This window comes from Macaca nemestrina, chromosome 2, assembly GCF_043159975.1.
Source record: "Macaca nemestrina isolate mMacNem1 chromosome 2, mMacNem.hap1, whole genome shotgun sequence".
In the NCBI taxonomy this organism is placed as follows: domain Eukaryota; kingdom Metazoa; phylum Chordata; class Mammalia; order Primates; family Cercopithecidae; genus Macaca; species Macaca nemestrina.
The window spans coordinates 61468474-61480522 of record NC_092126.1 but is presented as its reverse complement, the minus strand read 5'-3'; the positions used below and the strand labels follow the sequence as shown (position 1 = coordinate 61480522).

At 45.7% G+C, this 12049-nt stretch overlaps 1 protein-coding gene across 11 annotated transcripts in view; it reads right to left on the bottom strand.

Moving 5' to 3' along the window:
• LOC105488544 (uncharacterized) overlaps positions 1-12049 on the bottom strand; it is a 62539-nt gene that overhangs the window by 44088 nt on the left and 6402 nt on the right. For 6 of the 11 annotated variants that reach the window (XM_071091166.1, XM_071091158.1, XM_071091159.1 and 3 more), the window contains 3 exons: positions 11325-11706; positions 10318-10394; positions 8684-9454 (listed from right to left, as the gene is read on the bottom strand). The gene's annotated coding sequence lies outside the window, so the exon portion shown is untranslated. Of the gene's footprint in view, positions 1-7374; positions 8099-8461; positions 9455-10317; positions 10395-11324; positions 11707-12049 lie in introns of those variants that run through there. The other 5 variants (XM_071091168.1, XM_071091162.1, XM_071091165.1 and 2 more) reach the window with 5 other exon arrangements.

Here is a 12049-nt window from a genome sequence, read left to right as displayed (position 1 = left end):
AAATAAATTGCCATTAGCTCAAAAGACCAACTGCCATGTACAGGGTGGAGGTGGGAAACCTGACCTGACAGAAGCTTATGGAGAACGCCCTGTGGTTTTAATTGGTCACACATGCATTATAAGCCAGTGTTGTGGACCAGTTGGTTAAAAGTTGAATGCTTTCATGGACAGATCCACAGTCTCAACACGGAGGATCTCCTTCAGCTCAAGATGCAGCATGTTCAGAGTGGCGGTGATGAACTGGAGCATGAGCCCAGAGGGGTACCAGGATGGTGGGATATAGATACCTTGTCTACCATAAACAATTTAGGAAATGGCATTATTCAGCCTGAAAGAGAGTAGACAGTGGTGACCAACCATTCCAGTTTTCCTGGGACTGAGGGAGTTTCCAGACCCAGAACTTTTAGTTTTAAATCCAGGATACTGTCTGGCAGACCAGGAGAAGCTGGCCACCGTAGGTCAAGATGAGAATGAGTAAGAGGTGCCAGGACACATTTGGACCAGGACACAGACTCTGATTTCCAAAGGTTGGAGGGGCTTATTTTCAGTCACACTACACAGGACCAGGGCAACTGTAGAAGTGACCCAGAGGCAGAGCTGGATGCAAGATAAGGCTGGCTTTGAGGCTCCCAAGGAGCTGTCATGGATGAGTGAGCAGCACGCGCCAGGTCTGCCTGCGAAGGAGTTCATGACTCCCTGAGTACGAAGACCCCTTAAACACACACATATACCAGAAAATGCATCATGGTCAAAACCTCTACGTTCAGGGATGCTTTTAAAGGAATCCATATTCTATCAATCACAACAGTGTCTTCGTACATTTGAAAGTGCTTGAACACATTGTGTGGGAGACATGGGATTTATTCTTTCTGTACGGAATGCTCAGGCCTCAGTTCCCTTGCAAGCACTCTGAGCCCGCTACCCACCCAGTTCACCTTTTGAGTTTTCAGCCTCAGGGGAAATGGTGAGGCTGAACGGTGCCCCAAGATTCCTTTCAACTCTGTGATTCTATCATTTATCAATACTACACATATTTTTCTTTATAATGTATGTTGTTTTCCTCTGGTACTTGTTTCCAGTGCTGAAGTGTTCTAGAAACTGACATCAATCAAAATGATAAAGATACAATGTGAAGAGCACACGTATTTGCTACTCTGAAAAATCAAAACTCTAAGAAGAGGCGCCATGCCTGTTCTCATTCTGATAAGGAAAGCAAAGGAGGAGAACACAGGGAATAGTAGGCGGAGGAGCCCCATCCTGCAGGAGTCACCAGACAGAAGAGGGTGGGCACAGCAGGGGAAGAGGGGCTTCAACCCCAGCCCAGCCCTGGAGGAGCAGCTGTGTTTGCAGGGAAGGGATCAGGGAGGTTGGTGGAGATACAAGCCATGAGAGCCAGGGCCTTGAAAGTGGACAGGTGCCTAAGGCCTGACTCTAGACACCAAAGACAGGCCTGGGAATCAGAGCTAGAGAGGTTAAGAGTCCTGATGAGGGCCAGGGAGGTTGGACAGGCCTGGGTGTGAATCCAAGCTCTACCCTTCCTGGCTGCGTGACTTGGGCATGTTACTAAAACTCTCTGAACCTTAGATTCCTCATCTGTAAAATGTCACGCCGAAGGCTTGGCATTGTGCCTGATCTGGAGTCAGTACTCAGGAAATGTTTGTTCGCGTGGCTGCTAGTCTGCTGATTCTCATCACCGTCATCAGTGGTGGGACACTCACATGTCACTTCCCAGTCACTTCTCTTCTTTCTCAGACTCCATGCTGATGAAGGCAGAGCCCTTGCAAGTAACAGAAAAATCTAACAAACAGGCAGAGTCTAGTAGGGGTTTGTTTTTCTCACATCAGAGGAAGTCTGGAGTTCAGCAGCTGCTGGGGTTGCCACTGGAGAGGCAGGCTCCTGCTCTCCTCCTGCTCCAACTTGCTCAGCATGGAGCCTGCCTTGTAGCACCATGGCTGCTGCACCTCCAAGCCTAGCATCTGCATTCCAGGAAGGAAGAAGGGGAAGGGTGAAGGGCAGAGGACAATAAGAGCACCCCAGCTGAGCCACACCTCCTTTTAAAGGTTTTCTCAGAAGCCCCACACAGAACTCTTGCATGCATGAACCAGTAGCAGGTCACACAGCTGCCCCTGGATACTGTGTCACTGGCACAGTATTTAGCTGGGCACATCACCACCCTACATGACCCTTGGATCTGGTCAGTAAGTATCTTAGTCCATCTGGGCTGCTATAACAGAATACCATAGACTTGAGTGGCTTATACAACAGAAATTTATCACTCATGGTTCTGGTGGCTGGAAGTCCAAGATCAAGGTGCCGGCAGATTCAGGTTCTGGTGAGGACCCACTTCATGGTTCACAATGCCTTTTTGCTGTGTCCTCACATGATGCAAAAGATGACGTGTCACTCTCAGGCCTCTTTCATACAGCCACTGGTCACCTCTCAAAGGCCCTACCTTGAGTGTCAGGAGTTTGAGACCAGCCTGACCAACATAGTGAAACCCCGTCTCTACTAAAAATACAAAAGTTAGCCAGGCGTGGTGGCATACGCCTGTAATCCCAGCTACTTGGGAGGTTGAAGCAAGAGAATCACTTGAACCCAGGAGCGGAGTTTGCAGTGAGCTGAGATCGCGCCGGTGCACTCCAGCCTGGGTGACAGAGTGAGACTCCCTCTCAAAGAAAAAAAAAAAATGATCTAGGCTGGTGGTTCTGAGACTTGAGCATGAATCAGCATCCCCAGGAGGGTTTGTTGAGACAGACGACTGAGCCTCTCCCCCAGAGATTCTCATTCCGTAGTTCTGGGATAGATCTAAGATTCTGCATTTCTGACATGTACCCAGGTTGTGCTGATGCTGCCAGTCAGACCAGACTGCAAGAAGTGCTGGTTTAGGAAGTTGCAGGTGAGGTGATGGAAAAACCGTCTTTCTGTGTTTCCTCATCTCTGGGGCTTGAGGTCCTGGAAGGCAACCAGGCTAATGTGGGTACATCACCTTGAGTGTTAGGACTGAAACATGTTAATTCGGGAGGAACACAAAACTCAGACCATCACAGTAAGGAAGAAATGGAGAACAGATACTGCAGAAGCAGAGAGCAGAGTCTGCCTCGGCCTCCTTCTCTGGACACATCCACTTGTCACTTCTCCAGTTTTCACTGTTACTTGGGGGACTAAAAATCCATCAGTCCTAACAGCATGGTCTGAGTGTGCAGTCTCAAATAGGAGGCTAAGGCCATCAGGAAGAGAGGTGAGTGTGGGCCACGAGGCTGAGCCTTGGCAAGGAGCTCTGGGACTCCCAAAGCAAAAGTGGTTACAGTTAGCACTGGGCCCCAGAAATTTGTGTGTATGAAAAGCAGCACAGTTGGAAACAGAAAATGACTGGGTGTTTTTTCTCAAGATTTTGGTGCAATTGGCATAACTGTTAAAAAGAATGTTGTACCAGCCCCTCTGTTCTAAAAACAGAAACAAAATGACTGAAGAATGGTTCAAGAGGAAGCAGGCCTTACACAGAGTGGGTAATACTACATGGTTTGTGTAAGGATTAAGAAATACAAAAGAGCTGGTCCTGGTTACACAGTGCCTCATTCACCATTCTGACAATTCCGACTCCCTGTCTCCCAGTGACTGGAAGGTATCAGTGATGTACCCACATTAGCCTGGTTGCCTTCCAGGACCTCAAGCCCCAGAGATGAGGAAACACAGAAAGACGGTTTTTCCATCACCTCACCTGCAACTTCCTAAACCAGCACTTCTTGCAGTCTGGTCTGACTGGCAGCATCAGCACAACCTGGGTACATGTCAGAAATGCAGAATCTTAGATCTATCCCAGAACTACGGAATGAGAATCTCTGGGGGAGAGGCTCAGTCGTCTGTCTCAACAAACCCTCTTGGGGATGCTGATTCATGCTCAAGTCTCAGAACCACCAGGCTAGATCATATCTTTTTTTTTTTTTTCTTTGAGAGGGAGTCTCACTCTGTCACCCAGGCTGGAGTGCACCGGCGCGATCTCAGCTCACTGCAACCTCCGCTCCTGGTTCAAGTGATTCTCTTGCCTCAACCTCCCAAGTAGCTGGGATTACAGGCGTACGCCACCACGCCTGGCTAACTTTTGTATTTTTAGTAGAGACGGGGTTTCACTATGTTGGTCAGGCTGGTCTCAAACTCCTGACCTTAGGTGATCTGCCTACCTCAGCCTCCCAAAGCACTGGGATTATAGGCATGAACCACCGTGCCCAGCCAATCATGTCTAATAGCAGGAAAATACTCAGTAAAAGTAACAGGTCAATGGTTTTCTAACACATATCACAGGAGAAATATTAAAACCACTAAAAAGTTCAGTCAGTCTTCTGGATTCTGTAGTATCTTAATGTGTTTAAAGAGAGTTTAGGGTATGAGGTATATTAGGAAAACCTTCTATAGGTCTGCAATTAAATCTACAATTTTTAAACTCTAATCACAGCATCTTAGAGCTGTCATGAATGTTATAGCAAGAAATAATTTATTTGCACAAATAAATTTTGTGGCCTGGCGTGCTGGCTCATGCGTGGAATCCCAGCACTTTGGGAGGCTAAGGCAGGTGGACTGCTTGAGCCAGGAGTTCAAGATCAGCCTGGGCAACATGGCAAAACCCCATCTTTACTAAAAACACAAAAATTAGCCAGGCATGGTGGCACATGCCTGTAGTCCCAGCTACTCAGAAGGCTGATGGGGGGATCACCCGAGCCCAGGAGGTGGAGGTTGCAGTGAGCCAAGATCACGCCACTGCACTCCATTCTGGGTGACACAGCAAGACCCTACAAAAAAAAAAAAAATCTTAAGAGTTTTTGGTACCAAGTATACGGATAGGGAAAATATGTATCAAAAAGTTTTGCTAATTACTAATTGCTATTAACAATTACCATTTTTATAGCCCCGGTTCTAATGTTAATATGATATCTGTTATGGGCTCCATTGTGTCCCCCCAAAGTTCACACATATGTTGAAGCCCTAACCCCCAGCGCCTCAGAATATTACAGCATTTGGAAACAGACTCTTTAATGAGGTAATTTGTTAAAGTAAGGTCATTGGAGTGGGCTGTAGTCCAACATGACTGGTGCTCTTATAAGGAGACAAGGACACAGGCACACACAGAGGGAAGATGATGTGAAGACACACAGAGAAAGGGAAGCCAAGGGGAGAGGTCTCAGAAGAAACCAACCCTGCCTACACCATGATACTGGACTTCTAGCCTCCAGAATTGGGAGAAAATAAATGCTGTCTGATTTGCCCAGTCTGTGGTATTCAGTTATGGCAGCTCAGCAAACTAATACAATATACGAAAGACTCTGCTCGTGATGAGTTTGGGTGTCGCCCAGCAGTCACTGCTGTGGTAAGCATTTGTGCTGTTCCACATACCTCCAGCTCTCCACCTCCTGGAGAAGATGATGATATTGTACTTTCCCACCCCCTGAAGAAGTTAAGCACCACCTATGACATGCTTTTGTCAATAAAAGGTGAGCAGAAGTAACATATATCACTCCTGAACAGAAACTCTAAGGGCCTAAGCATAATTCACCCTGTTCTCTTTTTCCTCAGTTGTAGCAACAAGAAATGCTCCAGAAGCAGCTGCTCCACCAGCCTGCCCTGTGGAATAAGAACACTGACAATGCTATGGTAAAACCCCCAGCCAAGCCATAATGGACTTGTGATGAGAGCAACAAATAAACCTTTTTCATCTTAGGCCCTGAGATGTAGGCATCGTTTGTTATTGCAGCATATCCTAGACTACCCTGACTACCACATTAGTTTACTTACAATTCAAAATAGGAGTCATCTCATTTACCAAATTCCAGACATTCATTTGTTTCATTTGGCTCAGAACAATAAGCATATCAATTAAACTCTGATCTTTGGTGGTTTGGATTTTTTTTAACTTAAAATATCTGGTAATAAGGCCATGCATGATACATGCATGATGGTAAGAAGGCATAAGCCTTCTTTCAGAAGGTGGGAAGATGCTACTGAGATTAGCCCAAAGAAAGGACAGCTTAGCAAGGTTCTCTGCACCAGGTAGGCACAGGAAAAAGAGAATAAAACTACAGTGTTTCAAACTGGCAGTTCCCTCTGATTACCATGTAATTCTTCCTACACCCAGCACTTTACACAGAAGAGACTGAGCCAGTTTGAGCGGTTGAGCTGGGACTAGACCCCATGCCTTCTGACTCCCAGACAAGAGCTCTTTGCCCTGTACTATCCTTCTTAGTTCTTTAAGAATCAAAAAATGGAATTTCATTTTAGCCAACAATAGTATCTCCTTATCCTAAAGCCTCATCATAATTCTGATATTTACCACCGAAGAGAAAAACATGTTTACACTAGTATTTGTTTCAAAAAAAAAAAATCCAACTCACCCTGCGCACAGTAGGCTCTTTTCAAGGCTAGGTGTGCTGGGACTTTAGAGAAGCCTCTAAGAGCAAATGCCCATTGCTGGGCTTCAAGGTTTTCCTCCATTTTCCTTTACTGCCAAGTAGCCACTGGCATGATTCCAGCCAGCTTCACTGCTGTTCTGTTTGGTCTTCCCTACAATTCATTCACTCAGCCCACACCATCTGCCTAGACTAGTCTGCCCCTTGCTGTTCTCGCAACTTGCTGACTCTTCTGAATGCCCACAGATCCAGCTTTTCTGCTTCTGGACTTGAAGATCCACCTACCGCACATTACATTCCAAGGAACTACGGGCAGGATGGCTGAATAGAAGCCTGCACCAATCATCCTCCCTGCAGGAGCACCAAATTTTAACAACTAACCACACACACAAATCAGCACTGTCATAAGAACATTCCAAGGAATCAACCAACCTCTGTCTGTATGTATTCATGTATTCTAAGTCGTCTGGGTGATTGTGCTGTCTATTTATTAGTCAGGTGATTTATTTCTCAGTACTTCTGTTTGCTCTCACTAGTATACATATGCCCTGCTGTGCACCCTGTAGAAATAATGGTGAAGAGGGGAAAATAGAATGAGGGCTTTCTAACACACTGTCCTGTTATCTAGGCTGCCACATGTGGGCAGATGCCTTCCTCTGTGGTATGAAGAGTTGGTTGTGGTTTGCCTTGATAACATACTCTATGCAAATTTGACTGACGAACGCCAGTGTCATAAACAGAATTGCATAAATCAATCACTCCAGAAAGTTCATGGCATACAAATATTAACAAGTATTATGAATTTTCTTTGAAGAACATAAGATTCTAACTATTATTGCTGGAAAAAAAAGTTAAAATCATTTATTTCACTCTGTAATGAATATAGCATCTTCTCAAACAGGAAATAAGGTTTATGATTTCAAGCTTTATTTAAATACCCTTTGCTTGGAAAACTAAAACAGTCCCAATTTGTAATTTATTTTACATCTCAGTTTATAGATCACTTAGAAGAGTGTTAATTCATTCTTGGAATGGCAAATGTCCTGTCTTAAGTGACTGATGGAAAAACAAAATACCACGCCAAATTCATCAGAAAATGTATAATTGAGCTATAAATACATTGTGTTCTTAACTAGCATGACATGCCAAAACTGAGGGCTTACTTTGGAAAATTGCAAAATCCAACACATGGGGTACTGACCATTTTTACTTCATTACATTTGAAAACCCATCTGTTGGCAATTATGTGTCAACATGCGCTTCTCAAATCCATGTAATCTAAATTACTTTTAGTTTTAAATGTGAACACATGGCAGGTTTTAAAAGAATTGTTTCATGCCACCGGTAAGGGGAGCACAGAAATGTGTAACAGTTCTATTAATCAGCTCAAGCTTAGTAATATTTCTACATCAAAAGTAGTAGAGCAAATAGGCTGTCTCCATTGTGTACTTTGGCTAACAACCGGTATTGAGATCACCAAATAATTTAAATATAGGAAACTTGATGCTTTCCATCTTCTTTAGAAGCCACCAATCTGGTTAGCCCAAATGCCACACACAAATGGTCCTAAGTTCCTGGCTGTTGAGTTTCTCCAGGACTACAGAGTCAGCCTCACAGGGGCCTGAAGTCCAACCAGGCTCCCTGAGATGTGAAGAGAAATGCCCATGTCAGAAACAAGACTTTATCACATTCTTCCATAGCCCCTACGTAAACCAGAATAAAGTGAAGCTTTCATTAATGGTGACAGAGACAGCCAGCTGTTCTTCTCTAAGAAATGATCTTTGAGGCCAGGCATGATGGCTCACGCCTGTAATCCCAACACTTTGGGAGGCCGAGGCAGGCAGGTGGATTACCTGAGGTCAGGAGTTTGAGACCAGCCCGGCCAACATAGTGAAACCCCATCTCTACTGAAAATACAAAAAATTAGCTGGGTGTAGTGGTGGGCACCTAGAATCCCAGCTACTCAGGAGGCTGAAGCAGGAGAATTGCTTGAACCCGGGAGGTGAGCCAAGATCACACCACTGCACTCTAGCCCGGGCGACTTTAGATGGAGTGCGAGACTCCATCTAAAGAAAAAAAAAAGAAAAGGAAATGATCTTTGAATATAGTTCTAAATATCGAGTGACTTCTTCAGTATTCTTCTCTTGAAGTGAAATATCTCAACTTACCTAATCACAAAGCCACATTTCCTGGCCCTTAATTCACTTTGCCGCCGTAATCTAAACCCTTAAGTAAATTAGAGTCTCCCCAGTTGTGGAATGCACAAGCAGTACTTGGGTGGGCCATACCTGAGCTTGAATCTCTTCCCTGCTCCCTTGTTACTGACACAACCTCAGCAAGTTACTTAACTTCTCTCTGGCACCCAGTTTAGTCCTCAAACTCGTGGAGATTAAACAAGATTATTCTGTAAGAGAAAGCACATAGCATCATGTCTGAAACACAGCTCCCCAAAATATTCTCTTCCCAAACGAAGTGCCATAGGGAAAAGTCGGTTGTCTACAACTGTGCTGTATGATATAGTTATCATCAGACACCATGTAAATATATGTGGCTATGTATATTTAAATCAACTTAAATTAAATACAATTAAAAATTCTGTTCTTAGACTGCACTGGCCATAATTCAAGCACTTGGTAGCCACACGTAGCCAGTGCAGATACGGATCATTGTCATCAGAAAGCTCTCTTGGACAGGGCTGATTACCTTATCCCCTTGGGTGTTGACACTTCCAAATACATCCATGTCAGTCTCTACCTAAACTATGTCATGTGAAATCTTTCCTTGGTGACAGGAATAAATGCAACCACTGTTTTCTGTGGCATCTCTTTTAGAAAGAACCTCATCTCCAGTTCCGCATCCCCAAAGAATTCAGTCTCACTAGATTCAAGCTGGAAAGGCTTCTTCTTTAACCTCATGGATTCAGAAAACTCTAGTTAGCTGTTCCATTGCAGCCCAGATGCAGATTCTAGGGTTCTCTGCACTGCAGCCTTTGCCTTCCTGCTGAGAGTCTGATGGGATGTGGGCATAATGCTGAAGGCTCCAAGTCCTAGGTCTTGCTCCTAAAGCAAAATACCATCGCTGGGGACTCAACACAGCCACATAAACCTCAGGTAGCTTACAGGCACAATATTTAGGACATTGTGAATTCCCCATATGAGTCCCAAGCACCTTCACAGGAGAGACCAGTAAGCCAAATGCCCTAGGAACGCAGCTCGCTCCATTGATCAGGGGCTCTGTTCTTTCTGTGGATAGCTAAGTGCCTTCCTACAAGGGCTTCAGGACAGGCATTATGGGCCCAGGAACACAGCACGGTAAATGTGTAGATTTACAGGGCTTCACCTAAACAAAAGCTGAGTTCCCCTCAGAGCATGCAAGATGCAGGCCCAAGGAACCAGGAGAGCTCCCTTTTCTCCACCAGCATTCTGGTTCCAAAGCTCTAAGAATCATCTTGGCCACACTCTAGCTTTGGTTAATCAGATTTCAATAGTTAAGGCTGGATTTCCATATTCTTCTTGCCAACCTCACCCACCCTTACCTCTGCAAGGGGAAGACCAAAAATGATTACAGATTCTTATTTTCTTAACTGCAAATAGTTCTAATGAAAGATTAGGTTACAGGGGCTACAAGTAATAGCTGAGATTTTATTTAGTGGCCTAGTAGGTTTCAGTCCCTGCCATCCCTTCTCATCCTTTGTGAAATGAAATCCACAGGTGACTGCATATTTTTCGAGATTGTATCTAATTTTTACGTTAATGGCAATAATAATAATAATAATAATAGCAGTCACTTACATAGCCATTACTTTGTGCCAGGCATTGTCCTAAATGCTTTATGTATACACAGATAGTGAGTTGTTTGCACCTCACAAACAACTCAATGAGGTAGGAAGTACCACAAAACATAGAGAGATGAAATAACTCACCTCGGATCACACAGGTCAAGCTGGGCTACAAACCAGGCAGCCTGGCTCCAAGTCCACTCTCTGAGCCACTGTGCTACCTACAAATGATAACAGAAAATAACCCAAAGACTTAACAGTTACAGAAAGCCCCTCTAACCCCAAGCATCCTCTCTCTTCCCCTAACCATTGTTAGTCATTTCTGATTTGTCCTTCCAGAGACGGTCTGTGTGCACACCTTTCTAAATGCATATCTAGAAGGAAGAAGCTTCTGGTATCACCTTGGGCAGTCACACTCATGCACAAATAGGAGATGTTTTTATCTTTTCTAATAACTGATATCAACTTTGCTTTCCAAGCGCCTGTGTGAGTGCTTACACTGGTGAGTGCAGGGGCAAGGAGAGAGGAGAAAACAGTCTCAACTAAGCGTACCTTTGCAAAATACTCCATCCACCCCACTGACTCTGCTGTCTTCTCTGATGTGACTCTTAGCCACGATGTAGGTTAAAGCCTCTATCTCAGGGATTCCTTCTCCTTCCCCAGGGTCTTTTTTCCTCTCTCCCCCGGACCCTGCTCTGCCTCACAGCCTTAGAGAGGGCAGCAGGACTTGTGGAGCTGAGAGATGATGCTCAAATGGGAACAGACAGTTGTCTAGCCTGGGAGCAGTCACTTCTGACCTGGGGCCAAGGCTTGGCCTGGCCCCTGTGGCTGACAAGGCACTACTGCCATGGCTGGGAGTTGCTGGTGAAGGGAAATGTCCCTTCTCCAGCTAGGTCATCCCAAAATTGGTGGACTCTGAAGATATGGTAGTCCCAATGCAGGTAGCAGCTGTGGTGTTCCCAGATTGTGTCTGGCTTCCACCACACCCGGCACAGTCTCCCCACTGCCTCCCACCTCCCACCCCAACTGCGAGGCAGCCTTAGATCTCTGTGTTTCCTGCCAATACTAACTGCCTCAGCAATCCATTAGGAATTTTCAACCAAAGTTACAAAACCACACTCGTGCTGGCTTTAACCATGAAACAGACTTACTGGTTCTTACAATAAAAAGTCTAGAGACAGGGCAGGCTTCAAATGGGTCACAGTCCAGTGGGTCAGTAACACCCCCAAGGGCCTGGTTTCTTTCTGAGCTTCATCTCTGCCTTCCACTGAGTCGACACCATCCTGAGCCCTCTTTCCTGAGGAGGCAAGATGGCACCACCAGCTTCTGGGGCACAGGCTTCCTCTCACATGCACGGCAGAGAACGGGAGTGCACACGTTCTCAGAAGAGCAAGACAACTTCCCTCCGAGACTCCACCAACCGCTTCTCCTGACTTACTTGCCCAAATAGGGTCCTGAGTCTATCCCTGAGCCCACCACAGTGACACTGTCTCTCTCCAGTCAGATCGCCAGAACGGGGTGTGTTCAGCAGCACTGGAGAGAGGTGAGCAAAGGCGAAAATCAGAGCAGCATTAGCAGGAAGCGGGGACAGCTGCTGGGAGGCCCCCCGCACACCTGTGTCCACATGCCCTCACCTGTTCTTGATGTATTCTCAGGGCTTGGCTAAGAAAACCTGGGGCCTGAGGTGCATGGGAACTGGTTCCTGGGCCTTCTTACATTCCACAAGCTGGGGTGGCCAAAGGTAGCCAGGATGGCAGTGCCACCATACCCTTCTTTCTCCACAGCCAACCACCCAGTCTCCTCATGCCCAGTCCTCTCATTTGCCAGAAAGACACATCCCAGGCCCTCTGGGAGGGCTTTGCTATAGACTGAATTG